A 27,355-nucleotide genomic window follows, 5' to 3' on the forward strand; every position below is an offset into this window, starting at 1 on the left:
GCTGCATAGCATGGTGCAATAGGAGAAGTCCCGGGGACTTGAAGTTTGTAATGTGGGGTCTAGTTGGACACAAGATATCTGGAGCTATTAAGTTACCCTGCAACAGTTTGACTTTTGTCCTGACTTTCTTTCAGATGCAGAAGGATAAAATCCAGGGCAGAGCCCCCCATCCCGGGTGTGGGGATTGCCCCGAGCAGGTGAGTCCATGTTTGTTTCTGCAGAGGAAGCATAAATGCTGGCCGTTACAGCATTGTTCGTTGTCTCTCTTTTTAGGAGGTCAAGGCCGAGAGCAGCAGTCAAGGCTGAGTGGGCAAGGTGAGCATTGAATAGCGTACAGAAGCAGTTGTTATTGCTGAGGTCTCAGTTTTGGTGCAGCTCTAAGCATCTCCTCTTGTTTTTTTATTTTAGGTGGTCCACTTGCCATCTCTCCTGGCCGAGCATGCCTATGCCAGGTGTGTGCAGCTTAAGGTATCGGTGTGGCATCCCTGTCAGATTTGGGAGGTTGTGTTTTCACAGTATCTCAGCATGGTTTTCTGCTTTGTTTCTTTGCAGGTGCTGTCGCTGCCCTAGGCACACCAAGGAACAGAGGAGGGCAGGTGAGTCGGTGTTTAGGCAGGCTGATTCCTAGGTGAGCGTTACACAGCAGTATGCTAAGCGTGTCCCTTTTCTCTTTGCAGGTCTCTTCCGGGCACCCTCTGGAGCCAAATCAAGATTTGAGCTGAGCCGGGGCAGTGGTGCGGAGGAGTCCCGGGGATTACTGTTGTTGAGGGCAATAGTCAGGTTTTCTGTTTTGCCTTAGGTACCCTGAGGAGGCTCGTAGCCCAAGCTTGGAAACGGCAGCACCGAGGCACACACGGAGAGCATCTCAACGTCCACGTGCGACCGAGGATGGATTTTGTCCTCTCATCTTCCAAAAGCTAAGTGTCGGGGCCAGCGGTTGGGAGAAGGGGAATAGCCTTTACTCTCACAGGAGGCAATTTGATGTCAGCTTAGGGGACAGGTCTGTCGCGGGGCGGGCTCTCTGGCAGTAAAGGGAGAGGGTTTCCCCTCAGACTCGCCAGAGCCTTTGCCGGGCAGGGCAGTTCCGACCCATCTCCACATTCTCGGGAACTTTGCGTCGTCCGCCTCCCTCGACTCGACGTCGTCACGGATCTTTCCCCCGAGGAGCTCGCCTTCACGTCCGGAGCTACAGCCACGGTCACCCGGCAGTCCGCTTCCTTCTCTAGGCTCGCCGCCCCTCTCGAGCATCCTCTTAACTGCTGTGGCACTAACTTCTTTTGACGAGTTCCGTTTCATCATCACGTGCCATCGTCATAGGGCTTCCCTTCCTTTGGCATCATCAGCCTCTGGCTCACCTTGCACTAGGAATCTCGGGTCCCTACGGGGACAGGGCCTGGCAGTTGTCACTCGTCTCTGTGTCATATCATCTGTGTCTTTGTTATGTCGTCCGTGTCTGTGTTATGTAGTCCGTGTCCATCGTCTTACGTGTCACAGGCCTTTGTTATGTCTCAACGCTTTATCGGCACTATTCCGTGCCGCGTAGGCCATATTCTACTCACGTTCCTTTCCGGATATCCCTTATTCCGGCATCTTTACATTTTTACTCTCTGAGACAGGAATGTCTCAAAGGGACAAGATGTTCTCATCCATCTTCCTTTTCACTACCGGCTTTGGTAGTGCCTTTTTTTCCACACCATTCTCTTGGACTTCCCGAGGGAGCGTCTTACACCCTCCTCACGTGACTGCAGGAGTTCTATAGGTTCCATCTTCTCAAAGGGTACAGACAGGGCTCAAGAATTAATCTTCCAGAGCGCTATCTCAAGTCCTGGCTTATACTGTATGTACTTACATTGTTTGTACCTATGCTGGTTTATACTGTATGTACTTATACTGTATGTACTTACATTGCGTTTACCTATGTTGGCTTACACTGTATGTACTTACATTGTGTGTACCTATGCTGGCTTATATTGTATGGACTTACTTACACTCCATGCACACTTGCACTGTATGCGTCTGCTTTTATTGTGTGTACTCATGTTGTACCACTTATGGTCGGAGCTGCCCTGCCCTGGCATGTAGTCACAGTTAGGTAGCAGAGTTATAAAAACTTTACTGTTCATCTGTCTTTAGTGGGGTTTAGGGTAGAAAATTTATCGGTCAGAGCGGGGACAAGTCCTAGCTGTCAGCCACTCATCGACCGCTTCCTGTTGTCTCACAGGTCCCCGAGGCTGCTGATTTCCCCAGAATCTACCATTTGACGTCGAGGAGCGGCAGCCAGAAGAAGCGTGGAAGCGCGTTCTTCAGCGTCTCGAGTAAGAGCCACAGGGAATGTTTAAATGGGAGGAGTGCGTGAGTGTGTGTGAGAGCACGTGTCTGTCTGCGTCTGCTCATCTCTGCGTGTGTGAGCGCATGCTGACGGGATTTAACCTTGTGTGTGTGACTTTTGCTTGTCAGGTTTTTCAACTGATTTGTAAATTTAGAGTAAAAAATCCCCAGCTGGGTTTACCCCCCCCACCCCCCCCGGCTGGTTTTTTTTTTTCTTTTTTTTTCCCCCCGGCTGGGTTTTTTTTCCCGGGTCCCGGTCGGTCAGCGAGGCGACATTCATTGCCAAAGTTTGGGCGCAGACCCTCCAGGGACCGGGTATTTCTTCAGGCAGGAGGAATTTTTGGAGGCTCCAGGGAACCACGGTCCTGAGGACCAATGATTGCTGGGGTGTAATTTAGCAGTTGTGGTGAGAGGGATGGTGAGTTTGTGTGTCATTTGAAGGGGGTGTTAATGGTAGATGAGTGCTGTTTTTTGTGTGCTTTTGTTGTTTTGGGTGTCCTGTAACAATAAATCCACAAGTAATGAAAATAGAAAAAGGTTATAATCTTGTGTTAATGTGTGTGTTGTGTTGTATTGCTCTGTATTGCAGTGTGAGCACAGGGTGAACTCTCTCCTCCTTGCTGTGACACCTGGGCTGGCAGGGATGACACAGTGACCTCTGCCAGCTGATGCTGCCTGTGCCATCACCTGGCACTGACTTGTTTGATGAAAATGCTTTTGCTGGGTTTTTTCTCCTGAGAAGCCTCAGAACAGAAATGGAATCAATAACGATCTGCTGGCTGTGGAGTGTGGGCTGGAGATGGTTTAGCAACAGGGGCATCTTGGATTGGTCTCCTGTGCATTGTTTCTACTTGATGACCAATCATGGTCCAGCGGTGTCGGGGCTGTGAACAGTCCCAGGTTTTTATTATTCATTCCTTTCCAGCTTTCTGATGTCTCCTTGCTCTTTTAGTGTAGTTCTAATATCTCATTTTCTTTTAATATAATAGAGATCATAAAATAATATTTCAGCCTTCTGAAAGGTGGAGTCAAGATTCTCATCTCCTCCCTTGTCCTGGAGGACCCTCAAACACCACCACAATCAGCGGCCGAGCGGGTTTTTGCGAGCCTCCCAGGAACCCAGGAGCCTCGGCCGGTCCCGAGTTGGCAGACACCAGGGGGCAGCCGTGACACGGCCAACAGCGGGGAGACACTCTCTGTGCCCCGAGGGTGCTGAGGGCACCTGGGCTGGGGGGAGACACTCTCTGTCTGTGCCCCGAGGGTGCTGAGGGCACCTGGGCTGGGGGGAGACACACTCTGTCTGTGCCCCGAGGGTGCTGAGGGCACCTGGGCTGGGGGGAGACACACTCTGTCTGTGCCCCGAGGGTGCTGAGGGCACCTGGGCTGGGGGGAGACACTCTCTGTCTGTGCCCCGAGGGTGCTGAGGGCACCTGGGCTGGGGGGAGACACTCTCTGTCTGTGCCCCGAGGGTGCTGAGGGCACCTGGGCTGGGGGGAGACACTCTCTGTCTGTGCCCCGAGGGTGCTGAGGGCACCTGGGCTGGGGGGAGACACTCTCTGTCTGTGCCCCGAGGGTGCTGAGGGCACCTGGGCTGGGGGGAGACACTCTCTGTCTGTGCCCCGAGGGTGCTGAGGGCACCTGGGCTGGGGGGAGACACTCTCTGTGTGTGCCCCGAGGGTGCTGAGGGCACCTGGGCTGGGGGGAGACACTCTCTGTGTGTGCCCCGAGGGTACTGAGGGCACCTGGGCTGGGGGGAGACACTCTCTGTGTGTGCCCCGAGGGTACTGAGGGCACCTGGGCTGGGGGGAGACACTCTCTGTGTGTGCCCCGAGGGTACTGAGGGCACCTGGCCTGGTCGCCTTTGCAGCACAAGAGACACCAGAGACAGCGGTAGAAGATAAAGGGCCGACTCTTAGCAGGGGTTAATCCAAGGTTTTATTAGGACCCCCAAAGGAGGTCCTGCACCTCAGGGGGCTCCTGCCCAGAGCCCCGGGAGATGTGCCAAGGTTACATTTTAAGGGAGGTGGAAACCGAAAGTAGGTAACACCCTACCAACCATTAAGTGACCCTAAGGGATGGGTATTGGGGGATAGACATATAGGACAGCGTATGGAGCAAGGCTTGGGGGGCTGACCCCTGGCCTCTGGCTAATCACTCGAGGACTTGGACCAAAACTTTTGGATGGAGGGGATGGGAGGCTGAGTGATTGACAGAGAGCCAGGGTGGGGGTTTGGGGATGATCTCATCCCAGGAGAGGGATAACACAGGTAAAGGGAGGGGGGTACAGTTTGGGATAAACCATTTGGGAAAAATTACTTCAAAGTATTACAAAGTATAAAAATGCACTACAGCAGGTTTGGGCAGCACCAAATAAAATGTAATAAAATGCTTTAAAAATAGAAAAAAAAAATAAATAAAATAACAAAATTAATTAAAAATAAATAATAAAAAAACCCAAACTGTAAAGTGCTGTAAAGTGCTGTACAAGTTCCATAAAAATGTAGTGCCGTAATGCAAGACCCTCAAACACCACCACAATCACCAGCTTAAATTGGTCTGGGCAGCACCAAATAAAATAAAATAAAAAGCTTTAAAAATAGAAAAATTTTAAAAAAATTAAATAAAAACCAAAATTTAAAAAATAAATGCTTTAAAAATAGAAAAATTAAAAATAACAATTAAATAAAAATAAAATTAAATAAATAAAATAAATGCTTTAAAAATAGAAAAATTAAAAATAAAAATTTAATACAAAACAAAATTAAAAAAATATAACAAATGCTTTAAAAATAGAAAAATTAAATATAAAAATTAAATTAAAAATTAATAAAATTAAAAGGTTTAAAAATAGAAAAATTAAAAATAGAAATAAAAAATTAAATTAAATAATAAAAAAAAGGTTTCAAAATATAAAACTAAAAATAAAAATTAAATAAAAAATAAAATTAAACAATAAAAAAGCTTTGAAAATAGAAAAATTAAAAATAAAAATTAAATAAAAAATAAAATTAAAAAAATTAAATACTTTAAAAATAAATTAAGAATAAAAATAAATAAAATTTAAAAATTCAAAAACTTTGAAAATAAAAAATTTAAAAAATAAAAATTAAATAAAAAACAAAATTTAAAAATAAATGCTTTAAAAATAGAAAAAATAAATATAAAAATTAGAAAAAAAACAAAATTAAAAAATAAATGCTTTAATAATACAAAAATTAAAAATAGAAAAATAAAAAAAATTAAAAAAATAAATGCTTTAAAAATAGAAAACTTAAAAATAAAAAAATTAAGAATAAAAATAAATAAAAAATAAAATTTAAAAATTCAAAAACTTTGAAAATAGAAAATTTAAAAAATAAAAATTAAATAAAAAAAATAAATGCTTTAAAAATAGAAAAAATAAATATAAAAAATTAAAAAAAAACAAAATTAAAAAATAAATGCTTTAATAATACAAAAATTAAAAATAGAAAAATAAAAAACAGAATTAAAAAAATAAATGCTTTAAAAATAGAAAACTTAAAAATAAAAAAATTAAAAATTAAATTAAAAAAATAAAAAGCTTTAAAAATAGAAAAATTAAAAATAAACATTCAATAAAAAACAAAATTAAAAAATATAATGAATGCTTTAAAAATAAAAAAATTAAATATAAAAATTAAATAAAAAATTAATAAAATAAAAAGCTTTTAAAATAGAAAAATTAAAAATAAAAACGAATTTAAAAAATTTTAAAAAGGCTTTAAAAATAGAAAAATTAAAAATTAAATTAAAAAAATTTACAAATCAAATAAATGCTTTTAAAATAGAAAAATAAACATTCAATAAAAAACAAAATTAAAAAATATAATAAATGCTTTAAAAATAAAAAAATGAAATATAAAAATTAAATAAAAATAAAAAAATAAAAAGCTTTAAAAATAGAAAAATAAAAATAAAAATAAATTTAAAAAATAGTTTAAAAAGAGAAAAATTAAAAAAATTAAAACTAAAATTTAAAAAATAAAAACCTTTAATAATAGAAAAATTAAAAATAAATACAAATATTTAAAAAATAAAATAAATGCTTTAAAAATAAAAAAAATAATAAAAATTTAAAAAATAAAAAGGTTTAAAAATAAAAATAAATAAAAAATAAAATTAAAAAATACAAAGCCTTAAAAATAGAAAAATAAAAATTAAATATAAAACAAAATTAAAAAAATAAATGCTTTAAAAAAATAAAAATTAAATTTAAAAATTAAATTTAAAAATATTTTAAAAATAAAATGCTTTAAAAATAGGAAAATTAAAAATAAAAACAAATAAAAAAATAAAATAAAAAGCTTTAAAAATAGAAAAATTTAAAAAAACCAAAATTAATAAAATAAAATTAATTAAAAATACATGAAAAACAAAATAAAAACTCTAAAGTGCTGTAAAGTGCCGTAAAATTTCCATAAAACGTCGTAAAACTGCCGTAAAGTGCGACTGTCGTAAAAGGTGCCGTAAAGCGCGACTGTCGTAAAACTGTCGTAAAAGGTGCCGTAAAGCGCGACTGTCGTAAAACTGTCGTAAAAGGTGCCGTAAAGCGCGACTGTCGTGAAACTGTCGTAAAAGGTGCCGTAAAGCGCGACTGTCGTAAAAGGTGCGTTTTTTCGACAGTCGCCCTTTACGACACTACCTTTTATGGAACTTTTACAGTACTTTACAGCACTTTACGGATTTTATTTTGTTTTTTAATTACTTTTAATTAATTCTATTTTTTAAATTTAATTTTTATTTAATATTTTTTTAATTTTCCGATTTTTAAAGCTTTTTTAAAATTTTTTTTATGTTTTAATTTTTCTATTTTAAAGCATGTATTTTATTTTTAAATTTTCCTTTTTATTTAATTTTAATTTTTATTTTTTATATTTCTAAAGCATATTTTAAATTTTTTTATTTTTATTTTTTTCTTAATTTTTACTTTTGATTTTTTGATTTTTAAAGCTATTTTTTATTATTTTTTATTTAATTTTATTTTTGATTTATCTATTTTTAAAGCTTTTTATATTATTTAAAATTTTTTTTAATTTAATTTTTTTGTTTTATTTTTTTTAAAGCATTTATTTTTTTAAATTTATTTTTTATTTTTTAGTTTTCATTTTTTATTTATAAACTATTTATTTTATATTTTAAATTTTATTTTTTATTTCATATTTATTTTTGCTTTATCTATTTTTAAAGCATTTATTTTATTTTTTTAGTTTTTACTTAATATTTAGTTTTGATTTTTTTATTTTTAAATCATTTATTTTATTTTTTACTTTTTATTTCATTTTTATTTTTGATTTTTCTATTTTTAAAGCTTTTTATTTTATTTTTTAATTTTATTTTTTATTTAATTTCTTGTTTTAATTTTTTTATTTTTAAATCATTTATTTTATTTTTTAAATTTTATTTTTTATTTCATATTTATTTTTTGCTTTTTCTATTTTTAAAGCTTTTTTAAAAAAATTATTATATATTTAATTTTTAGATTTATTTTTTTATTTTTAAAGCTTTTTAAAATTTTTTATTTAATTTTTATTTTTGATCTTTCTATTTTTAAAGCTTTTAAAATTTTTTTATTTAATTTTTTATTTCATTTTTAGTTTTAATTTTTTATTTTTGAGCTATTTATTTTATTTTTTAAATATTATATTTTATTTCATTTTTATTTTTGCTTTTTCTATTTTTAAAGCATTTATTCTATTTTTTACTTTTATTTTTTATTTAATTTTTAGTTTTGATTTTTTTATTTTTAAAGCATTTTTTAATGTTTTTTTAATTTAATTTTTATTTTTGATCTTTCTATTTTTAAAGCTTTTTAAATTTTTTTTAATTTTCAGTTTTATTTTTTTTTATTTTTAAACATTTATTTTATTTTTTAATTTTATTTTTTATTTCATTTTTAGTTTTAATTTTTTATTTTTGAACTATTTTTTTAATTTAATTTTTTTAAATTTTTCTATTTTTAAAGCTTTTTTATTTTTTAATTTTATTTTTTATTTCATTTTTAATTTTTGCTTTTTCTATTTTTAAAGCATTTATTTTATTTTTTTAATTTTCCTTTTTATTTAATTTTTAGTTTTTATTTTTTTATTTTTAAAACATTTTTTTTAATTTTTATTTTTGATCTTTCTATTTTTAAATCTTTTTTTATTTTTTATTTAATTTTTAGTTTTAATTTTTTTATTTTTAAACCTTTATTTTATTTAATTTTATTTTTTAATTTTTTTTTTTAGTTTTAGTTTTGATTTATTTTTAAAGCATTTATTTTATTTTTTTATTTTATTTTTTATTTAATTTTTATTTTTAATTTTTCTATTTTTAAAGCTTTTAAATTTATTTTATTTGGTGCTGCCCAGACCAACTCAAGCTGGTGATTGTGGTGGTGTTTGAGGGTCTTGCAGTTACCCCGATTAATAGGTAGAGATGATGTTTGGAGGCCACAGTGTTACAGGTAGGGGTTAAACAGTTTTTTAGGGTCTTTCAAGTGATTTTTCAGGGATTTTTAGGGATATTTTAGGGGTTTTTTTACAGGAGTTTTTTAGGAATTCTCTGGAAATGTTTAGGATACCTTTAGGGCTTTTTCGGGGCTTTTAAAATAATTTTTAGGGTGTTTTAATGACTGTCTTACTGGGCACCCCAGCCACCCAAGGCACTCCGTGCCGGCGCCGCGGCGCTCCAGCCCAGCCTCCCGTCAGCGCCGCCCGTGGTCGCTTCCCCTCTCCTGCCGCCGCCGCTGCATGGCGGGCCGAGCCGCGCCTTCCCCACTGCACCCTCCCGCTTCAGAGCTGCTGGATGGCGCGGCTCCGCCGCCTCCTGCAACCACGAGCGTCCCGGCGTTCCCTTCCACGGCCGCAGACGCAGCCCCGTTACCGTTCCTGCAGCTCCGCTGCCTCCCGCACGCCCCAGCCCGCCCAGCGCCATGATGACTGCCCGCACTGCGGTAGTGACAGAACCCACGCATGCGCAGTTGCTACAACCCCAGCACCAGCGATATCACTCCGCGCCGACTCATGGAACCACAGCGCTGCTTCTGGGATCAGCCGCACGCATGCGCAGTTCTATCTCCACGGCCCCGCCGCCACCCCCCGCTGCGTTTGCCGCAGCTTTGGCACAGCCCGGTCCCGGTTCCGAGCCGCTGCGTGCCGCTGTCCGGCCACAGCCGCCATCCCTGTGCCCTGTCACGCCACTTCTGCCGCCACTGCGTCTATACACGGCACCACAGCAGGCGAAAACTGCAGCGCCTTGCGTGTATCCTTCCGCGTCTCTCCTTCTGCCGGCACCGAGAGATCCCTCAGCAGCGCGTAACCCTGAGCAACTGATACCTGATGTGCCTCTGCGTTTTCGCCTTCCACACTCCTAGCACCCAGTGGGACTACTTTGTGTCACGATTCGTCTGCACAGCCACATCCATGCACGCAAACCGTGCGACGAGGAGGAGGAGGAGGTTGGAATATGACAGCTGCTTTAATAAATACAGGACAGACAGAGAATTATTTTGCCCCTGCAAATGCCAGCTCTTTGATCCCAACACAAAAGAATTTTGAAAAAGAACTGTTCCCAATAGCTCCAGAGTCCCCTCAGTGTTTGGGACAGATTTCTCGACCCACAAATAGACAGTAAACCCTGAAAATTTGCCAGCATTAATGCCAAAATTAGAAAACTCACAAAAATCTTTTGATAATTTTCACCTAACAGACTGGTGTGAAAAACATCAATCACTTGCTTTTCAAATTTTTGAAAGTTTAATAGTAATAAAATGGTTATAAAAATAGTCATACAATTAGAGTAATAATAATTTGGACAATTTGAATTAGGACAATATGAGACAACAAAAACAAAGAGTTACGGACGTCCGGGTACCTTTTTCTGGGCAGCACGAGCCTGAAAAAGGACCCCCGTTAACAAAGGATTAACCCTTAAAAGCAATAGCCTGTTGCATAGTCATACACTTCATACATGGTGCATAAATTCCATTCAAACACAGGATTCTGTCTGCTCATCATCCACTTCTTCCTTCTAATCCTAACAGCGCCTTGGAGGCAGGAAGAAGTTTGTTTCTTCTGATAAGAGGGCAATATATATAAATTCTTTTTCTCTGAAAGATCCAGGTGTCCTGTGACCGCTATCTTGCTGCAAGTCCTTTCTTTAAAAAAAGTATCTTACATAGCATAGTTTCTATTTTAACAGTTTTTATAACCTATAACTATATTTAACACACTACTTAAGAGAATTAATACAGCATTCCTTTCTAACACAACACATATAATATTCATTTTAATATTTCAAAAAAGCCAATCATAAAATACCTGCATTTTTCACAATCCCCACTCTTATTCTTTGTAAATCATTTGGCTTGAGCAATATTTCTTATCTACTTGCATCTTCTGGACTATGCGGGCAAAATCAAACAGGGGATTACACAAGGAAGAAATATAAAAATAGTTGCAACACATAAAATGAAAGATCTTCATTTCTTCTAATACATTACCCTATCAGCTAGGTTTTAACATTGTTTTCTAATTTTTGGACCGGTACCTGGGTTATTATATGCATATATATTTTTTTCTTCTTTGATTTCTTTTGCTTTTTCTAGAATGACTTTTCTGTGGTCATCAATTTTCAACAATTTGATATATTAAACTTTCCACAAACACCCCCTTCTTTGGCCAATAAATAGTGTAAAGCCAACCTATTCTGATACACTACAGTTTTTGTTTGGCTTAGCTGACTTTATATTAACTCCAATGCCTGGGCAGCTCCATTTGCTATCATTTCTATAACTGCTTGGAGTCTTGTAATACGACTCAATAGATTATTTGGGGTCAATACAGAGTTAAGTTGCTGTGCTGGTTTTACCTTTTCCTTTATTATTTGTTTTTTTTACCAAATCTCGAACCGTCAAGATTAAATGTAAAACAAATCCCTCTCTCTCCTTTTGGACATTCAATTCCAAATCTATTACCACATTTTCCTAAGTTTCTTGTAATCCAATAATTTACTCCATTTTGCCTACAGGTTCTTAATTTGGATGGGTTATAACAGTGGCTATTGACATAGGTGTGTGTAATTAAAGAGGAACTTTGGTTTCTTTCCACGTGATGCTTTCTGCAGCATTTGTGACACAATCTTGCTGGTATCCTGAAAGGGAAAAGAGAACAAATGAGTGCCAGAAACAGGAATAACAGAGGTCCAGTATGCCTTATACTCCCACCTCCCAGGCCTGTGGGGTTGCAACCCACAGCAGGTGTATTTGATCTTCTCGGTGGCAAAAAACAGAGGCCAATCTGGTCGTGCCCTCTATTTCCTTGTCACTTTCTCTTAAATAATTTCCAGGCAATTTGGTTTGGACACCCTTTAACTGTGGTCTCTTACGGTTCTTCAGGTATCTCTCATTCACCAGGCACTAGTAATTCCCATCCACAAAACTAAGTTATTACTTTAACACTTTTTGCAATAAGTGCATAAATGTTGTGAACTACAATACTAATTATTCTCACAATTCAAGCATTTACTTATAACCCAGCTAGCATGAGGAGATGTTTTATTCAGGCAAGACCAGAATAAAACCAGGCAGTGTTTGAAATCAGTGGTACAAGCGTTGTCTTAATTCTTAATTCAGTGTTGTTCTTTGTACATTTCTTGGATCATTTGCCTTTTTTGAAACTATTACCACTCAGTCCCCTTTGAGAAAACGCCAAGGGAAGAGCCCTTTTGCCAAGGGGCAGCATCTGAGCAGGCCAGGCAGCATGTGGGGTTCCAGGAGAGGGCTTTCAACTTTCCCCTTTTACTGTGTCAGTCCCTCCCCAGGGCCCCCAGACCCTCCACAGCACTCCCAGAAAGGAGAGGGGTTATTAGGAGAAAAAGGGTTTAGAAAAAAGGGAAAATGCTTCCTTTTCCTTTATTTTTTGTGTTCAAACTGGGAGGGACTCTGCTTCCCCTGCAATTTTAGTGGTCTCAGTTGAAAGAATCCCTGCCTTTTCTATGCTGTTAGGGGTGTTAATTGACAGGGAGTCCTCATTTTCGATTATTCCCCAGTTTAAATAGAAGGGGAAAATCTTGACAATGTTTCTTATGGGTTTGAATTAAGGGTAGCCGCCCCCTTTTTATTGTCCTGAGGCCTAAATTGAGGGAGAAGCCCAGCTGTCCCTCCATCTTAAGAGTTGAACTGAGGGAAAAATCCCTCTTTTTTCATCCCTGGAGAGATTTAAAGAGAGAAGAAAACCCTTCTTTTCCCAATAATTAAGGAGAGTAAATTAAAGGGCAGAAGCTATTTATTTGCTAATGTATTAGTTTCAGTAGAGGTAACTGCCCCATTTCCTCTTTTTAAGGGGTTCACTGGAAGGAAGCTCTGCTTTTTTTCAGCATTTTAAGGGTTTAAAACTACATTTCAGGGCCCTTCTTTCTGTGCCATAGGACCAAGTATCTCAGAGCAGGGTAAGCCTGGCATGCACTTAACCCTTACACTGCCTGGGAAGCTTTTATTTTTCTTATTTTTACTTATAATGTAGATAGGCCTAATTAGAGGTCCCAAGGAGACTTAGACGATTCATATCATAAGCATTCTTCTCCACCGGGCTCAGTCACACATGAAGTACTACTTAATAGCCACTAAGGAATAATTATGTAAGTTCACAGCAAATTAGCCAATTTATCTAGTTATGCTGCCTAAACAGAAAGTTTTATTTCTTACCAGTTTCCTGCCCATTTACTCCAAGTAGTTGTTGCAAAAACAAAGCGCTGTTATTTTTCAGAAGAGTTTTCTTCTATAACAAGCCCTTTGCTCCCCTTGAATTTGAGTCAGAGGAGCCAAACAGCTGCAACTGCTCTGAGGGCTTTTATACCCGGTGGGATTCACCCCCCTCCCTTTTCCTGGGTGCCATGGGAACGAGAGGCGGGCACCATCAGGGGTATATTATTAACCCCAGCCTTTGCTCAGGGCCTTCATTACCTCTCTGGGATGTGCTGGGATCAGAGCTCTCCTCTCATTTCACTCTCATTTCAGGTAAGAGGCTCTTTCAGCTTATCTCAGCTTCTTTTCAGCAGGTGTTTCTGGGCAGCTAAAGCAACAGAGGCTTTGAAGATACTGTAAAGAAAACAGCATAGAATACAGGGAGTATTTAAGTTCACAGTTTTGGGTTTTGTGTTTAGGGGTGGTAAAGTGCATTTGTAATTTCCTGTTTTGTTCTTATTTTGTTTTGTATTTTTTTAGGAGGAGCGCAGCTTCCAGAGGCTCCAGGTTGTGTCAACTACAACATTTTTTCAGCAGATTCATCATGTCACAAGAGGCATCTGCCCAGTGTCCAAGATGATGTTTGAGATTGAGGCTTCAGGTGAGTTGAGGATTGTGACTAGGAGAGGGAGGCTGAGCAGGTATCCAGTTAGGAGTTATTGTTGGGGGGGGTGGTTTTGAAGGCAGCAGGGTGAGGAAGGGTGTTTATTTGAGCCCCCACCCCAGGCCTTTTAGAAGCCGAGCAGAGGCATTCACACGTCTTGCAGCACACAAGGTCACCCACTGCACTCACAGGAATGCCATTTCACTTTGCCTTTCTCTTACCCAGGTACTACTCATAATAACGGCCACAGCCTTGGAATCAGGATGAAGCTGGAGCCTGAAGGAGCCAGGCACACTCAGGAGAGGGCAAGTAGCTGACTTGCTGGGATTTGGCCCGCATAACTCTGTACTCATACTTTGGTTTTGTTTTTCTTTATTGTAGCTGACTGAGAGGCTAACAGGCGATCACGGGGCCCTCCGAGGCAGACTCATTTCAGGTGCAACGTGGATCCTCATCACCGATCATCCAAAAGATAAGTCAGGGCCATGGCCTGGAGATGGGACAATGGGAGAGCAGCGGGTTGGGAGTTCCTGGGACAGATTTAAAAATTAGCAGAGGGAAAAGCAATCTCCTCCAAGGGGCCTCTTAGGACAGCTAAAGGGAGAGGCTCTAATTTTGACGGCAGCTTTCAGGCGGGCAGCGCAGAGCAGTTCCTGTCCACGTCGTGTTGTCCGGTGTACCGTGTTACCTAGTGTGTCTTTGGGGTCCCTTTTGCCTTTTCCCCTCAAGACCCTCACCACAAGCATGCTGTGTTGTGTTTGTCGTCCCCCTGTTTGTCACGTTCTGTGTCACGGGTGTCCACACATATTTGTGCCGGAGCCGCTCTGCCCTGCCCTGCCGCATAGCCTGCTGCAACAGGACAAGTCCCAGGGACTTGCAGTTTGTCGGGCATTGCCAGACTCTAGATGATATTCCTAGATAGACAGAAGATGTTTGGAGCTGTGAAGTTATCCCGCAGCCCTTTGACTTTTGTCCTCGCTTTCTTTCAGATGCAGAAGGATAAAATCCAGGGCAAAATCCATCCACCCATCCCGGGTGAGGAGGTTCCCCCGAGCAGGTCAGTCACCGTTTGTCTCTGCAGAGAGAGTGTAAAGTGTGACTCTGTTACAGCTCTGTTCTTTTTCTTTTTAGGAAGTAAAGCTGGATATCAGCAGTCAAGATGAGGTGGGCAAGGTGAGCATTGAGTAGGGTACAGAATCAGTTGTTAATGCTCCAGTCTTGCTTTCCAGTGCAACTCTAAGCATCCATTCCTGTTTCTGCGCTTTAGGCAATCCACTCGGAGTACGCCGAGCCCCAGTCACCAACCGGCCGACACGCCGGGCGCGCCGCTCTCCCGAGCCCTGTGGAAGAATCACGGGACTCGGCGATGGAGCTGAGCGTTCTTAGGAGGACGGTGAGTAGCAGACTTGTGGGGTTTTGGCCGAGGGGCTGCCAAGATCAGGCACTGATGTTTGGTTTTCTTTAATACAGCTGTCTGAGAGACACCAGCCCGGTGCCAGCAGGACCTTCCCGGCTGACGAGGTGGCCTTTCTTCGCACCCGAGACCGGCATCCCCAGATATGCGAGAGATAAGTAGAGGGCCACGACCCAGAGAGGGGATGAAAGCAGGGTGCTGGCTTGGGAATTACTGGGAGGGGTTTTTGAGTCCCCTTTGCAGATGGGGGGGTGTCCATGAAGTGGCCCCTTAGGCCCCATAAAAGCAAAGCCTGGCTTTGGATCATAGTGCTGAGGTGCGCAGGGCAGAGCAGTCCCGGTGTGTATCGTGTCACTTGTCTTTTGTGTATTATGTGTGTTTGGATATGTCATGTCCTTTACCTTAGGCCTTTGAGGGGCCTGTCAGAAACCCTGGCATCATTGTTAGCACCTGCGATCTCTGCATTCCTCGGCCTGGCACCCAGGCCATAGAACTTTGGATTCAGGAGCTCAGACAGGCATCAGACTCTCTTGTCTCTTTAGAAGCATCCGGTCAGATGTCTTTTCAGGTCTTGTTCTGAGCTGTATGGACAGCTATGTCCCGCCAGGATCCATTATGGCGGACTAGGACTTGTGAGAAGGTGAGGGCAGGTAGAGGCTTCTGGCCGTAGGATTCTCGGGCATCCATCTTTGCAGCTCTTGGACTAAATCATTCGGTTAGCATCTTCTTCCTCCAGGTTTCTCTGAGCCTCATCAGCTCGCCATCCATCTTACCTCAGTCATCTAATTTTCTGTCCTTGTGCTCCTTGAAGTCACGGTTCTTGTCTCGAGATTTCTGTCCGTGTTGTGTCCCCGTTGGCTGTCACGTCCTGTCTGTCCCGTGTCACGGGTGTGTGCACACACATTTGTGCCGGAGCTGCTCTGCCCTGCCGCATAGCCTGGTGTAATAGGACAAGTCCCGGGAAGTTGAAATTTGTAATGTGGGGTGCAGTTGGACTCTAGATGCCATTCCTAGATTGACCTAAGGTGTTTGCAGCTTTTGAGTTATCCTGCAGGTGTTTGACATATGTTCTGACTTTCTTTCAGGTGCAGATGCATTGCATCCATGGCAGAGCCCCCCATCCTGGGTGAGGGGCTTCCCACAAGCAGGTCAGTCACCATTTGTTTCTGCAGGGGGAGTGTCAAGTGAGGCCCTGTTACAGCTTTTTTTTTTTTGTCTTTATTTTTAGGAAGTATAGCTGGATCCCAGAAATCAAGTTCAGGAGAGCAAGGTGATCAGTAGCATTTCTTGTTGCTGAGCTCTCAGTTCCTGGGGCACGTCTCAGTCTCCATTCTCGTTTTTGTGCCTTAGGCCATCCGCTCGGAGCACGCCAAGCTCCCGTCCCCAGCGGCCAATGGACCGGGTTTGCCGCTCTCGCCAGGCCTGAGTTCTGGGTCAGGAACCGCCGAGGAGCTGCGGTGAGTCGGGGAAGTAGGGAGGAGGAGCGAGGGTCCCCTCAGGTTTGAGCCATGCCAAATCACCTCATCTACTCTTAGCCCAGGCACCCCCTGTGACGACGGCCTCGGTCTCCGAGCGTGCCCGAAGCGTGCGGCCCGAGCAGCTGAGCGTTCTTAGGAGCACGGTGAGTAGCAGACTTGTGGGGTTTTGGCCGAGGGGCTGCCAATATCGGGCACTGATGTTTGATTTTCTTTAATATAGCTGTCTGAGAGACACCAGCCCGGTGCCAGCAGGAGCTTCCCGGCTGACGAGGTGGCCTTTCTTCGCACCCGAGACCGGCATCCCCAGGAGTGCGAGAGATAAGTAGAGGGCCACGACCCACAGAGGGGATGAAAGCGGGGTGCTGGTTTGGGTATTACTGGGAGGGGTTTTTGAGTCTCCTTTGCAGATGGGGGTGTCCATGAAGCAGCCCCTGAGGCCCCATAAAAGCAAAGCCTGACTTTTGATCACAGTGCTGAGGTGCGCAGGGCAGAGCAGTCCCAGTGTGTATCGTGTCACTTGTCTATTGTGCATTATGTGTTGTTTGGATATGTCATGTCCTTTACCTTAGGACTTGGAGGGGCCTGTCAGAAACCCTGGCATCATTGTTAGCATCTGTGATCTCTGCATTCCTCGGCCTGGCACCCAGGCCATAGAACTTTGGACTCAGGAGCTCAGACAGGCATCAGACTCTCTTGTCTCTTTAGAAGCATCCGGTCAGATGTCTTTTCAGGTCTTGTTCTGAGCTGTATGGACAGCTCTGCCCCGCCAGGATCCATTATGGCGGACTAGGACTTGAAAGAACGTGAGGGCAGGCAGAGGCTTCTGGCCGTAGGATTCTCGGGCATCCATCTTTGCAGTTCTTGGAATGAATAATTCGGTTAGCATCTTCTTCCTCCAGGTTTCTCTGAGCCTCATCAGCTCACCATCAGTCTCTCCTCAGTCATCTCATTTGGCATCTTCTCAGTCCTTGCAGTCATCCTTCTTGCCCAGAGATTTCTGTCCGTGTTGTGTCCCCGTTGTCTGTCACGTCCCGTCTGTCCTGTGTCACGGGTGTGTGCACACACATTTGTGCCGGAGCTGCTCTGCCCTGCCGCATAGCCTGGTGCACTAGGAGAAGTCCCGGGGACTTGAAGTTTGTAATGTGGGGTGTAGTTGGACTCTAGGTGGGATTTGTAGATGGACACAAGATATCTGGAGCTCTTAAGTTATCCTGCAACAGCTTGACTTTTGTCCTGACATTTTTTTCAGATTCAGATGCATTAAATGTGTGCCAGAGGCCCCCATCCCGGGTGAGTGGTTTCCCTCGAGCAGGTGAGGCACCATTTGTCTCTGCAGCAGAAGTGTATGTGGTGACTCTGTTACAGCTCTGTTCTTTGTCTTTCTTTTTAGGAAGTAAATCTGGATACCAGCAGTCAAGGTGAGCAGTGGAGAGAAGTAGCTGTTATTGCTCAGCTCTCAGTTTCTGGTGCTGCTCTAAGCTTCCATTCTCTTTTTTGTGGTTTAGGCAATCCACTCGGAGCCTGCCGAGCCCCTGTCACCAGCCGTCCGATGCACCGGGTTCCCTGCACGTGCGAGCCCTATGGATGCATTACAGGACCTGGTGATGAAGCCCTGAACTCTTCTATTTAAAGGTGCCATCCAGGTGGCCTTCAGCAGCTGCCAAGGAGTTGCGGTGAGTTGGGGAAGTAGGGAGGAGGAGCGAGGGTCCCCTTAGGTTTGAGCCATGCCAAATCACCTCATCTCCTCTTAGCCCAGGCACCCCCTGTGACGACGGCCTCGGTCTCCGAGCGTGCCCGAAGCGTGCGACCCGAGCAGCTGAGCATTCTTAGGAGCACGGTGAGTAGCAGACTTGTGGGATTTTGGCCGATGGGCTGCCAAGATCAGGCGCTGATACTTGGTTTTCTTTAATACAGCTGTCTAAGAGACACCAGCCCGGTGCCAGCAGGAGCTTCCTGGCTGACGAGGTGGCCTTTCTTCGCACCCGAGACCGGCATCCCCAGCTGTGCGAGAGATAAGTAGAGGGCCACGACCCAGAGAGGGGATGAAAGCAGGGGGCTGGTTTGGGTATTACTGGGAGGGGTTTTTGAGTCCACTTTGGTGATAGGGGCTGTCCATGAAGCAGCCCCTGAGGCCCCATAAAAGCAAAGCCTGACTTTGGATCACAGTGCTGAGGTGCGCAGGGCAGAGCAGTCCCAGTGTGTATTGTGTCACTTGTCTATTGTGCATTATGTGTTGTTTGGATATGTCATGTCTTTTATCTTAGGCCTTGGAGGGGCCTGTCAGAAACCCTGGCATCATTGTTAGCATCTGTGATCTCTGCATTCCTCAGCCTGGCACCAGTGCCATGGAACTTTGGACTCGGGATCTCAGACAGGCATCAGACTCTCTTGTCTCTTTAGAAGCATCCGGTCAGATGTCTTTTCAGGTCTTGTTCTGAGCTGTATGGACAGCTCTGCCCCGCCAGGATCCATTATGGCGGACTAGGACTCGAAAGAACGTGAGGGCAGGTAGAGGCTTCTGGCCGTAGGATTCTCGGGCATCCATCTTTGCAGTTCTTGGAATGAATAATTCGGTTAGCATCTTCTTCCTCCAGGTTTCTCTGAGCCTCATCAGCTCACCATCGGTCTCACCTCGGTCATCTCCTTTTGCATTCTCTCAGTCCTCGCAGCCATTTTCCTTGCCAGGAGATTTGTCCGTGTTGTGTCCCCGTTGTCTGTCACGTCCTGTCTGTCCTGTGTCACGGGTGTCTGCGCACATTTGTGCCGGAGCTGTTCTGCCCTGCCGCATAGCCTGGTGCACTAGGAGAAGTCCCGGGGAGTTGAAATTTGTAATGTGGGGTGTAGTTGGACTCTAGATGCCATTCCTAGATTGACCTAAGGTGTTTGCAGCTTTTGAGTTATCCTGCAGGTGTTTGACATATGTTCTGACTTTCTTTCAGGTGCAGATGCATTGCATCCATGGCAGAGCCCCCCATCCTGGGTGAGGGGCTTCCCACAAGCAGGTCAGTCACCATTTGTTTCTGCAGGGGGAGTGTCAAGTGAGGCCCTGTTACAGGTTTTTTTTTTTTGTCTTTATTTTTAGGAAGTATAGCTGGATCCCAGAAATCAAGTTCAGGAGAGCAAGGTGATCAGTAGCATTTCTTTTTGCTTAGGTCTCAATTCCTGGGGCAAGTCTAAGTCTCCATTCTCGTTTTTGTGCTTTAGGCAATCCACTCAGAGCCTGCCAAGCCCCCGTCACCAGCCGGCCGATGCACCGGTTTCCCTGCACGTGTGAGCCCTGTGGACGCATTACAGGATCTGGTGAGGAAGCCCTGATCTTTTCTATTTAAAGGTGCCATCCAGGTGGCCTTGGGCACCGGACGAGGAGTTGCGGTGAGTCGGGGAAGTAGGAAGGAGAAGCTTGGGTCCGCTCAGGTTTCAGCAATGCCAAATCACCTCATCTCCTCTTACCCCAGGCTTACCCCGTGACCATGGCATCAGCCTCGGAGCGTGGCCGAAGGGTGCAGCCCCAGGAGCCGGGCATTCTTAGGAGAACGGTGAGTGGCAGAATTGTTGGGTTTTGGCCAGTGTGCTGCAGAGATCATGCACTGATATTTGCATTTCTTTCACGTAGCTGACTGAGAAACAACAGGAAGCTGTTGAACAACAGAGCCAGCAGGAACTTCCCAGATGTCGCGGCTGCCTTCTGTTGCACCTGACACGGACCTGCATCCCCAGATGTCCGAGAGATAAGTAGAGGGCTACAACCCACAGAGGGGATGAAAGCGGGGCGCAGGGTAGGGACCCACCGGGAGGGATTTTTGAGTCTCCTTTGGAGATGGGGGTGTCCATGAAGCGGCCCCTTAGGCCCCATAAAAGCAAAGCCTGACTTTGGATCACAGTGCTGAGGCGCGCAGGGCAGAGCAGTCCCGGTGTGTATTGTGTCACTTGTCTTTTGTGTATTATGTGTGTTTGGATATGTCATGTCCTTTACCTTAGGACTTGGAGGGGCCTGTCAGAAACCCTGGCATCATTGTTAGCATCTGTGATCTCTGCATTCCTCGGCCTGGCACCCAGGCCATAGAACTTTGGATTCAGGAGCTCAGACAGGCATCAGACTCTCTTGTCTCTTTAGAAGCATCCGGTCAGATGTCTTTTCAGGTCTTGTTCTGAGCTGTATGGACAGCTCTGCCCCGCCAGGATCCATTATGGCGGACTAGGACTTGTGAGAAGGTGAGGGCAGGTAGAGGCTTCTGGCCGTGGGATTCTCGGGCATCCATCTTTGCAGTTTTTGCAATAAATCATTCGGTTAGCATCTTCTTCCTCCAGGTTTCTCTGAGCCTCATCAGCTCACCATCGGTCTCCCCTCGGTCATCTCCTTTTGCATTCTCTCAGTCCTCGCAGCCATTTTCCTTGCCAGGAGATTTCTGTCCGTGTTGTGTCCCCGTTGTCTGTCACGTCCTGTCTGTCCCGTGTCACGGGTGTGTGCACACACATTTGTGCCGGAGCTGCTCTGCCCTGCCGCATAGCCTGGTGCAATAGGAGAAGTCCCGGGGACTTGAAGTTTGTAATGTGGGGTCTAGTTGGACACAAGATATCTGGAGCTATAAAGTTACCCTGCAACAGTTTGACTTTTGTCCTGACTTTCTTTCAGATGCTGAAGGATAAAATCCAGGGCAGAGCCCCCATCCCAGGTGAGGGGATTGCCCCGAGCAGGTCAGTCACCATTTGTCTCTGCAGAGGAAGCATAAATGGTGGCCGTTACAGCATTGTTCGTTGTCTCTCTTTTTAGGAGGTCAAGGCCGAGAGCAGCAGTCAAGGCCGAGTGGGCAAGGTGAGCATTGAATAGCGTACAGAAGCAGTTGTTATTGCTGAGGTCTCAGTTTTGGTGCAGCTCTAAGCATCTCCTCTTGTTTTTTTATTTTAGGTGGTCCACTTGCCATCTCTCCTGGCCGAGCATGCCTATGCCAGGTGGGTGAGAGCTTAAGGTATCGGTGTGGCATCCTTGTCAGATTTGGGAGGTTGTGTTTTCACAGTATGTCACCATGCTTTTCTGCTTTGTTTCTTTGCAGGTGCTGTCGCTGCCCTAGGCACACCAAGGAACAGAGGAGGGCAGGTGAGTCGGTGTTTAGGCAGGCTGATTCCTAGGTGAGCGTTACACAGCAGTATGCTAAGCGTGTCCCTTTTCTCTTTGCAGGTCTCTTCCGGGCACCCTCCGGAGCCAAATCAAGATTTGAGCTGAGCCGGGGCAGTGGTGCGGAGGAGTCCCGGGGATTACTGTTGTTGAGGGCAATAGTCAGGTTTTCTGTTTTGCCTTAGGTACCCTGAGGAGGCTCGTAGCCCAAGCTTGGAAATGGCAGCACCGAAGCACACACGGAGAGCATCTCAACATCCACGTCTGACCGAGGATGGGTTTTGTCCTCTCATCTTCCAAAAGCTAAGTGTCGGGGCCAGCGGTTGGGAGAAGGGGAATAGCCTTTACTCTCACAGGAGGCAATTTGATGTCAGCTTGGTGGAGAGCTCTGTAGCGGGGTGGGCTCTCTGGCATAAAGGGAGAGGGTTTCCCCTCAGCCTCGCCAGAGCCTTTGCTGGGCAGGACAGTTCCGACCCATCTCCGAATTCTCGGGAACTTTGCGTCGTCCGCCTCCCTCGACTCGACGTCGTCACGGCTCTTTCCCCCGAGGAGCTCGCCTTCACGTCCGGAGCTACGGCCACGGTCACCCGGCAGTCGGCTTCCTTCTCTAGGCTCGCCGCCCCTCTCGAGCATCCTCTTAACTGCTTCGGCACGAACTTCTTTTAATGAGTTACATTTCATCATCACGTGCCATCATCATAGGGCTTCCTTTCCTTTGGCATCATCAGCCTCTGGCTCACCTTGCGCTAGCAATCTCGGGTCCCTACGGGGACAGTGCCAGGCAGTTGTCACTCGTCTCTGTGTTATGTCATCTGTGTCTATGTTATGTTGTCCATGTCTGTGTTATGTAGTCCGTGTCCATTGTCTTACGTGTCACAGGCCTTTGTTACATCTCAACGCTTTATTGGCACTATTCCGTGCCACGTAGGCCATATTCAACTCATGTTCCTTTCTGGATATCCCTTATTCCGGCATCTTTACATTTTTACTCTTTGAGACAGGAATGTCTCAAAGGGACAAGATGTTCTCATCCGTCTTCCTTCTCACTACCGGCTTTGGTAGTGCCTTTTTTTCCACACCATTCTCTTGGACTTCCTGAGGGAGCGTCTTACACCCTCCTCACGTGACTGCAGAAGTTCTATAGGTTCCATCTTCTCAAAGGGTACAGGGCTCAAGAATTAATCTTCCAGAGAGCTATCTCAAGTCCTGGCTTATACTGTATGTACTTACATTGTTTGTACCTATGCTGGCTTATACTGTATGTACTTACATTGCGTTTACCTATGTTGGCTTACACTGTATGTACTTACATTGTGTGTACCTATGCTGGTTTATATTGTATGGACTTACACTCCATGCACACTTGCACTGTATGCGTCTGCTTTTATTGTGTGTACTCATGTTGTACCACTTATGGTCGGAGCTGTCCTGCCCTGGCATGTAGTCACAGTTAGGTAGCAGAGTTATAAAAACTTTACTGTTCATCTGTCTTTAATGGGGTTTTGGGTAGAAAATTTATTGGTCCAGAGCGGGGACAAGTCCTAGCTGTCAGCCACTCATCGACCGCTTCCTGTTGTCTCACAGGTCCCCGAGGCTGCCGATTTCCCCAGAATCTACCATTTGACGTCGAGGAGCGGCAGCCAGAAGAAGCGTGGAAGCGCGTTCTTCAGCGTCTCGAGTAAGAGCCGCAGGGAACGTTTAAATGGGAGGAGTGCGTGAGCGTGTGTGAGAGCACGTGCCTGTGTCTGTCTGCGTCTGCTCGTCTCTGCGTGTGTGAGCGCATGCTGACTGGATTTAACCTTGTGTGTGTGACTTTTGCTTTTCAGGTTTTTCAACTGATTTGTAAATTTAGAGTAAAAAATCCCCAGCTGGGTTTACCCCCCCCACCCCCCCCGGCTGGTTTTTTTTTTCTTTTTTTTTCCCCCCGGCTGGGTTTTTTTTCCCGGGTCCCGGTCGGTCAGCGAGGCGACATTCATTGCCAAAGTTTGGGCACAGACCCTCCAGGGACCGGGTATTTCTTCAGGCAGGAGGAATTTTTGGAGGCTCCAGGGAACCACGTTCCCGAGGAGCAATGATTGCTGGGGTGTAATTTAGCAGTTGTGGTGAGAGGGATGGTGAGTTTGTGTGTAATGTGAAGGGGGTGTTAATGGTAGATGAGTGCTGTTTTTTGTGTGCTTTTGTTGTTTTGGGTGTCCTGTAACAATAAATCCACAAGTAATGAAAATAGAAAAAGGTTATAATCTTGTGTTAATGTGTGTGTTGTGTTGTATTGCTCTGTATTGCAGTGTGAGCACAGGGTGAACTCTCTCCTCCTTGCTGTGACACCTGGGCTGGCAGGGATGACACAGTGACCTCTGCCAGCTGATGCTGCCTGTGCCATCACCTGGCACTGACGTGTTTGATGAAAATGCTTTTGCTGGGTTTTTTCTCCTGAGAAGCCTCAGAACAGAAATGGAACCAATAAGGATCTGCTGGCTGTGGAGTGTGGGCTGGAGATGGTTTAGCAACAGGGGCATCTTGGATTGGTCTCCTGTGCATTGTTTCTACTTGATGACCAATCATGGTCCAGCGGTGTCGGGGCTGTGAGCAGTCCCAGGTTTTTATTATTCATTCCTTTCCAGCTTTCTGATGTTTCCTTGCTCTTTTAGTATAGTTCTAATATCTCATTTTCTTTTAATATAATAGAGATCATAAAATAATATTTCAGCCTTCTGAAAGGTGGAGTCAAGATTCTCATCTCCTCCCTTGTCCTGGAGGACCCTCAAACACCACCACAATCAGTGGCCGAGTGGGTTTGTGCGAGCCCCTCAGTAACGCTCGGCCGGTCCCGAGTGGGCAGACACCGGGGGGGCAGCCCTGACACAGCCGACAGGGGGAGACACTCTCTGTGTGTGCCCCGAGGGTGCTGAGGGCACCTGGGCTGGGGGGAGACACTCTCTGTGCCCCGAGGGTACTGAGGGCACCTGGGCTGGGGGGAGACACTCTCTGTGCCCCGAGGGTACTGAGGGCACCTGGGCTGGGGGCAGACACTCTCTGTGCCCTGAGGGCACCTGGGCTGGCCGGGAGACACTCTCTGTGTGTGCCCCGAGGGTACTGAGGGCACCTGGCCTGGCCGCCTTTGCAGCAGAAGAGACACCAGAGACAGCGGTAGAAGATAAAGGGCCGACTCTTAGCAGGGGTTAATCCAAGGTTTTATTAGGACCCCCAAAGGAGCTCCTGCACCTCAGGGGGCTCCTGCCGTGAGCCCCGGGAGATGTGCCAGGGTTACATTTTAAGGGAGGTGGAAACCGAAAGTAGATAACATCCTACCAACCATTAAGTGACCCTAAGGGATGGATGCTGGGGGATCCAGACATACAGGACAGCGTATGGGGCAAGGCTTGGGGGGCTGACCCCTGGCCTCTGGCTGATCACTCGACGACTTGGACTGAAACTTCTGCATGGGGGGGATGGGAGGCTGAGTGATTGACAGAGAGCCAGGGTGGGGGTTTGGGGATGATCTCATCCCGGGAGAGGGATAACACAGGTAAAGGGAGGGGGGTACAATTTGGGATAAACCATTTGGGAAAAATTACTTCAAAGTATTACAAAGTATAAAAATGCACTACAGCAGGTTTGGGCAGCACCAAATAAAATGTAATAAAATGCTTTAAAAATAGAAAAATTAAAAATAAAAATAAATAAAATAACAAAATTAATTAAAAATAAATAATTAAAAAAACCAAACTGTAAAGTGCTGTACAAGTTCCATAAAATGTAGTGCCGTAATGCGAGACCCTCAAACACCACCACAATCACCAGCTTAAATTGGTCTGGGCAGCACCAAATAAAATAAAATAAAAAACTTTAAAAATAGAAAAATTAAAAAAAAAATAAATAAAAAACAAAATTAAAAAAATAAATGCTTTAAAAATAGAAAAATTAGAACTAAAAAATAAAAAGAAAATTAAAACAATAAAATGCTTTAAAAAGAGAAAAATTAAAAATAAAAATTAAATAAAAAATAAAATTTAAAAAATGCTTTAAAAATAGAAAAATTAAAAATAACAATTAAATAAAAATAAAATTAAATAAATAAAATAAATGCTTTAAAAATAGAAAAATTAAAAATAGAAATTTAATACAAAACAAAGTTAAAAATATAATGAATGCTTTAAAAATAGAAAAATTAAATATAAAAATTAAATTAAAAATTAATAAAAAATTTAAAAATAGAAAAATTAAAAATTAAATTAAAAATTAATTTAAAAAATAAAAAAAGGGTTTCAAAATATCAAATTAAAAATAAAAATTAAATAAAAAACAATATTAATCAATAAAAAAGCTTTGAAAATAGAAAAATTAAAAATAAAACTTAAATGAAAAATAAAATTAAAAAAATAAATGCTTTAAAAATAAAAAAAATTAAGAATAAAAATAAATAAAAAATAAAATTTAAAAATTTAAAAACTGTGAAAATAAAAAATTTAAAAAATAAAAATTAAATAAAAAACAAAATTAAAAAATAAATGCTTTAAAAATAGAAAAAATAAATATAAAAATTAGAAAAAAAAAATTAAAAAAAAAGCTTTAATAATACAAAAATTAAAAATAGAAAAATAAATAAAAAACAAAATTAAAAAAATAAATGCTTAAAAAATAGAAACTTAAAAATAAAAAAATTAAGAGTAAAAATAAATAAAAAATAAAATTTAAAAATTCAAAAACCTTGAAAATAGAAAATTTAAAAAATAAAAATTAAATAAAAAACAAAAAAATAAATGCTTTAAAAATAGAAAAATAAATATAAAAATTAGAAAAAAACCAAAATTAAAAAATAAATGCTTTAATAATACAAAAATTAAAAATAGAAAAATAAAAAACAGAATTAAAAAAATAAATGCTTTAAAAATAGAAAACTTAAAATAAAAAAACTAAAAATAAAATTAAAAAAATAAAAAGCATTAAAAATAGAAAAATTAAAAATAAACATTCAATAAAAAACAAAATTAAAAAATATAATAAATGCTTTAAAAATAATAAAATTAAATATAAAAATTAAATAAAAAATTAATAAAATAAAAAGCTTTTAAAATAGAAAAATTAAAAATAAAAACGAATTTAAAAAATTTTAAAAAGGCTTTAAAAATAGAAAAATTAAAAATTAAATAAAAAAAATTACAAATCAAATAAATGCTTTTAAAATAGAAAAATAAACAATCAATAAAAAACAAAATAAAAAAATATAATAAATGCTTTAAAAATAAAAAAAGAAATATAAAAATTAAATAAAAATACGAAAATAAAAAGCTTTAAAAATAGAAAAATTAAAAATAAAAATAAAAAAAATTTTAAAAAATAGTTTAAAAAGAGAAAAAATAAAAAAATTAAAAATAAAATTTAAAAAATAAAAACCTTTAATAATAGAAAAATTAAAAATAAATATAAATTTTTAAAAAATAAAATAAATGCTTTAAAAATAAAAAAATTAATAATAGAAAAATTAAAAAATAAAAAGGTTTAAAAATAAAAATAAATAAAAAATAAAATTAAAAAAATACAAAGCCTTAAAAATAGAAAAATAAAAATTAAATAAAAAACAAAATTAAAAAAATAAATGCTTTAAAAAAAGAAAAATTAAATTTAAAAATTAAATTTAAAAATATTTTAAAAATAAAATAAAAAGCTTTAAAAA

General features: G+C 41.7%; 4 long non-coding RNA genes across 6 annotated transcripts; all 4 read left to right on the forward strand.

Moving 5' to 3' along the window:
* Window positions 1-252: 252 nt before the first annotated feature.
* On the forward strand, window positions 253-598 carry LOC136563979 (uncharacterized). Its single transcript, XR_010784671.1, has 3 exons — window positions 253-315; window positions 409-452; window positions 553-598. It is a non-coding gene; the product is annotated as an uncharacterized lncRNA (long non-coding RNA).
* Window positions 599-1,790: 1,192 nt separating this feature from the next.
* Window positions 1,791-3,349, forward strand: LOC136563978 (uncharacterized). Its single transcript, XR_010784670.1, has 2 exons — window positions 1,791-2,315; window positions 2,918-3,349. It is a non-coding gene; the product is annotated as an uncharacterized lncRNA (long non-coding RNA).
* Window positions 3,350-19,214: 15,865 nt separating this feature from the next.
* LOC136563915 (uncharacterized) lies at window positions 19,215-20,256 on the forward strand. 2 transcript variants are annotated; one of them, XR_010784662.1, is made up of 5 exons: window positions 19,215-19,570; window positions 19,651-19,692; window positions 19,773-19,868; window positions 20,024-20,104; window positions 20,182-20,256. It is a non-coding gene; the product is annotated as an uncharacterized lncRNA (long non-coding RNA). The 2 variants fall into 2 exon arrangements; XR_010784661.1 differs by having other exon boundaries at window positions 19,773-20,104.
* Window positions 20,257-21,196: 940 nt separating this feature from the next.
* On the forward strand, window positions 21,197-24,380 carry LOC136563913 (uncharacterized). 2 transcript variants are annotated; one of them, XR_010784660.1, is made up of 7 exons: window positions 21,197-21,241; window positions 21,340-21,381; window positions 21,475-21,518; window positions 21,620-21,663; window positions 21,745-21,983; window positions 23,266-23,359; window positions 23,967-24,380. It is a non-coding gene; the product is annotated as an uncharacterized lncRNA (long non-coding RNA). The 2 variants fall into 2 exon arrangements; XR_010784659.1 differs by having other exon boundaries at window positions 21,745-23,359.
* Window positions 24,381-27,355: the final 2,975 nt, after the last annotated feature.

The sequence above is a fragment of the Molothrus aeneus genome, chromosome 17 (genome assembly GCF_037042795.1).
Source record: "Molothrus aeneus isolate 106 chromosome 17, BPBGC_Maene_1.0, whole genome shotgun sequence".
NCBI lineage: Eukaryota > Metazoa > Chordata > Aves > Passeriformes > Icteridae > Molothrus > Molothrus aeneus.